Below are 5,204 nucleotides of genomic sequence, written 5' to 3'. Positions count from 1 at the left end.
TTAGAGTGATAGACTAAAATCCCCAATTCGGTCCTATTGTTTGGGTGTTGAAGTGTAGATGTTAGCCCTTGGGTGAGGGGAACATAGGAGCTTCGAAGTAATAGCAAGTGTCCTCCCAGCTTAGCTGCAGATTCAGTAAATAAGCGTATGATTAGTCAATGTTCTTTTTGCGTGGACCAAAGGGTCATGCCTGAACCAAAGGGTATTTGACACAATATAAATTGAACAAATTCATTTATCCATTCACTATAATTTCTTGACAAGGAGAATCATTATTCATTCACTATAATTTACTATAATTTCTTAGTAAGGAGAATGATGTTTTCTTATATATTGAATTTCACATTAAAAGCTTTATTAGTATAATTAGTTATTTAACGGTTATTAGAATTACATATTCATTTCAATTGCCTATTAGTGATAGATAAGCAATTTGAATTATATTGTTGTGATTAAGTACTAATTTTCTAAAATTTTAGTTCGTAGTTCTAATATTACTCCCTGTGGAATCGATATCTAGGACTCCATTAGAGCCCCATATTACTTGAGTGAAATGTATACTTGCGTTGATAAGTGTGACTTTACCATTATTAAATATTATATATATACATCTTTATCGGATCTATAACTGTTGTTAAGTTTTTGGTGCTGTTGCTGAGAAATTAAATCTTTTAGCAGCAGTATTAAATATTTGTATTTTTAAGCATATATAAAGTCGCTGTCAAAAGTCAAGTAATCCTATAGGGACTCTTCTTGAATTCTCTTATAATGATCTTACCTACTAAATGCTAGAGGTTAAGATCAATATGTGGAATTTCAAGCTGAGTAAAAAGAAGAGTTTTGAATTTCTAATGGTGGGGTACCTCTTCTAATTTTCTAAGACTAGTCAATAGGAAAGTCCTATGGCTAGACCTAGGCTACTAAAGAAGTTTTCTAGACCTCAACCAAAAGGGAGGTCAACACACACGTATACAATACTCATAGCCTTTTCCTCACTTTACAACTCAATTACTACAAATATACTCAATATATTCCTAACCCAGACCTATCAGCAGCATATCTCATAACCACAATGATACCTCCCTTTTATAAACTCACGTACAACGTCATACAAGCCCCTCATGACCTCATATGCAACTCCTCACGATTCCCCACGTAAGGTTGCCCGAACTGCACAAACTCCTCGAGGTAGTTATTAGCGCCTAGGTGACTAGGGGTTGGCGCATAGGCGCCAGTCTCTCGGTTTGCTGAGGGATGCATGGACGCCTTGGTGGCTAAGGGAGAATAGCCTAGGCACTAGTATCACGAAACTTTGGTGCCAAGTGGGTGGCACCTAATCGTCGCCTTATCGGTTTGTCAGGTAACTAGTATCACGCTGAACTAGTATCACGCTGAACTAATTAAATATTGATTAGAATATAATGATTATTCTTTTTCCAATTAAATTTAGGAACATTTGCATGGATTTACACATCTAATACCTCTAATTTGATATTTATATTTATAACACGTCGGTTAAATTTTGCTATTAAGGTGCATTTGAATTTTAAAAAGTATAGAATTATGATTTATAATATATAATTATCATGAAATGAAGTTAGACATGCTTCGCAAGTGTTCATAAATAATTTGAACTCCTTGTCTTGAATTCTATTTTCTTAAATTATATTTAAAAATTGAGTTGGGGACAAAATCGAATTTTATCCTTACTTTATTAATTCTATAAGACAAAAACACACTCAGGTCTAAATGCAAATAAGATAAATATATATGATAATGTTGATAAGATAAATATATATATGATAAAGGGTTATGCTATGTTCTCATTAAAGTTGTTATTTTAAAAAATGGATTACATGACACGTATCTTTGACCAAGGGTTGTTTAGTCTTATTATAATAAAAATTTGGCTTCAATAAAATTTAATTTTCATATGTTGAAAATAATAAGTCTTATTATTTTTTTTTCTTATGAGTGAAAAAATATAATGATTACAAGTGTTGGATTACATTATCATTGTAATATTTGGTGAGATCCTTCATTTGGTTTAATTAGGTGGATGAGCTGTTTTACACTTAGAGACAAAATGCCAAATGAATATATCCATGACAGAAAAAATATAATGATTACAGTTGGTGTAGCTCCTATGACAGACAAAAATTAGAGAAAGGCGCCTTAGATGGTTTGGTCACATTAAACGTCCACCATTTGATGATTAGATTAGGAGAGTAGATGTTTTAGATTCAACTTTTGTTAAGAAAGGCAGAGGTAGACCTTGATATGACACTAAATAGGATGTAATGGAGAAAAAGGGTTCATATAGCCGACCCCACAGTGGTCAATTTGGTAAATTTCATCATGTTTAAGAAAAATTTCAAATCAGCAAAACATGAGCTCAACTCACCCATATTCACATCTCCAACATTTTTTGATCGACAACGTTCCTCTCCTTATAGAACGCCCTAAACGACGAGAGATTATTGCGTACGGACACCGCCTGAAATCCATCTTCTTATTTTTTTATTATTAGAGTGGGGCCCGCTCTAATTTTTTAAAATTTAGAGTCCGTTTGGGGCAGCTTAAAAGTGCGGGCGGCGTTTTCAAAACGCCGCTATAACGTTTGGTTAGCGCTTATTGTCGAATTATTCAAACATGCATTTTGAATAATGTGAATGACGCGGACCGCGGGGATATTCCCGCGTTTTGCGAATAAAAATTTATGTAACTGGCCTGGAGTTGGTCCCGTGACTTTTGCTACCCTATTCGCCTGTGACCTAGGTCGCTCTTAGTATTCGCTCCCGTGAAGCTCCCACTCCTTGACGCCTCCAGCGGAGAACTTCTAGCCCTAACCGCTCCTCCTCCACGGATCTAGTTCGTTTTCCCTCTGGTTCTTGCATTTGGCTCATTTGTCATCTTCGATTTGGCGTGTTCTCGTTCTACAGGTACATCCATTTTCTTTCTGTCGTATCTTTTCTGTAAATCTGAACTTGAAGTTGATATAATAGAAGTTTTGGGTTTCTTTATTGCAAAACTGAAGTCATTCTTCAAGGATCGTGTTTTGGTTTTCTTTCTTCAAGCATTACAATCCGGGAAATGCACGATTTCGTTGAGGCCGATCCTGTGGCTATGTGAAATGCATGATTTATGTCCTTCTTTATGGTTGATTCTTTTCTATTCACGCCTATACCATATGAACTTTGAAATCTGTATATGAGATTGTTTAATACTTAGGTATTCACATATACAAAATCATAACTTTAAAAGCAAATGTACATATTTTTCAATTCATCGAGTATTTACATATCTAACACCCACACTTCAATTTTTACACATACCACTCAAATCTTTCCTAGAACATAACAAATATCACCATTTTAACTTTTAAAAGTTAAATGCACATGTTCATGCATAGGTCAGTTGATATGTTTGAAAAAATTGTTCTTCGGTGATGGATATGTAGATTCATGATAATTAAGTGGCTTGCCGCCCCTTTTTTCGAATATAATTGTGTTGCTGTTGCTCGATTTTTGCTCTTCTTGCTGCCCCTTTTTTCGAATATATGTTGGAGATCATTCTTATAGTTTTGAACACATGTTTGTTGTTCGGTTTCCGCTCTTCTTGTTTCCTTACCCGAGAACATGTATTTGGATTCCTTTATAATGGCTTGGTGATCTCTTTATCGGTTTACCTGAAATCTGTAGTGTGAGGGCTTCTTAATTTCATTTTGGTTGTTTCTCTTTGCTACCCCTGTGTGTCAGCTTGGTGGTTTCCCTGTTGTTGCTCATACCATATAGAAGATAAATAAAAAATAATCTTAACACTTTATAACTTCATGGGCACGTTACTTTCTCTTCTAAGTAATGTTTTACATGAAGGTAGTATAATTCTGTGATAAACAAACAACGATATGTGTTGTTGTCCATGGATTATTAAATTTGCATGCTTGTTTTGTTTTTTGTTTTTAGATTTTAAAGATATACTTCATTTCTAGTTTAAATTTTGAATTATTTCATAACATACAGAACTTAACGAATAAAGCTAAAGAGGCTGGATCATCAGTCATGTGGGATAGAGAGGTCATCATTGTATTCTGTGATCTATGTCTGAGGGAGGTTGAGGTGGGAAATAGGCTCACGACTTTTTTTAACAAAAAATGATAGCAAAATATTATGGTTAAATTCAATGAAGTGACCAGAATAGATTACGATCGAATGAAATTGAAAAATAAGTAGGATCAGTTAAAGAAGGATTGGAAAACTTCGAAAGAACTAAAAAGGGGGATCAACAGGAATGGGTTGGGATCCAGCAAAACAGACAATTGATGCATCAGAGGATTGGTGGGCTGAGAAATTACAGGTATATATATATCGAATATTACTTTAAAGATATTGCATGGAATTGATTTCATTAATAAAACTTTTTAATTTATTTCACGCGATGCTGTCAGCCAAAAAATTTAAATTTGTTAGCATTGATCCAGTCTTGGAGTAGAAACTGGATGACATGTTCACTGGGATTGTTCCAACAGGAACACATGTGTTCACCCCAAATGATATAGGTATTGGTAGCTCAGCACCGGACACCAAAACCGTGCAGATAGGTGAGTCGGGAGAAGGTCCCAGCCAAGTGCACACAGATGTTTAGTCCACTAGCCTGCCAACGGCCTAGGGTAGACAAAAAGAATAAAGGATTTACATTTATCAAAAACACCATTGAAACACTTGTTGAAACTTGTAAAGCAAGGTCTTCTCCCTCGCATGACACCTCCATCGACGAATGTCTCGATGTCCTCAATACATATTCTGATGTTAAGGCGGACGATGATGACTATATAAAATACGTGAAGGTCTTACGAGACCCAACCATAAGACAGTTTTTATGAAGTTGGGACCGCAGTACCGAGTGAAATACCTGCGTTCTTTTATGGACGATTGAAAGTTTTAGATATTATGTCTTTTATTTCCCGTATTTCTATTTCATATTTGTGTGATGGACAATTATCATTTTTTCGTGTTGGTACTATGCTTTTATTTTTCCTGTATTATGCACTGTCGGCACTATTTTTTGTGTGGGGTTTGCCCGTAAGAAGCTGTCGGTCATCGGAATTGAAATCCCGTTGCCCGCTTCGGAAGGACGTTAAAAAAAAAAATTTAGTTTTGAAAAAGATGAAGTCAAACTGACCCCATAATTTTCATAGTTTAAAT

This window comes from Phalaenopsis equestris, unplaced genomic scaffold (genome assembly GCF_001263595.1).
Source record: "Phalaenopsis equestris unplaced genomic scaffold, ASM126359v1 Scaffold000617, whole genome shotgun sequence".
In the NCBI taxonomy this organism is placed as follows: Eukaryota; Viridiplantae; Streptophyta; class Magnoliopsida; order Asparagales; family Orchidaceae; genus Phalaenopsis; species Phalaenopsis equestris.
This window is presented reverse-complemented; position numbering follows the sequence as displayed.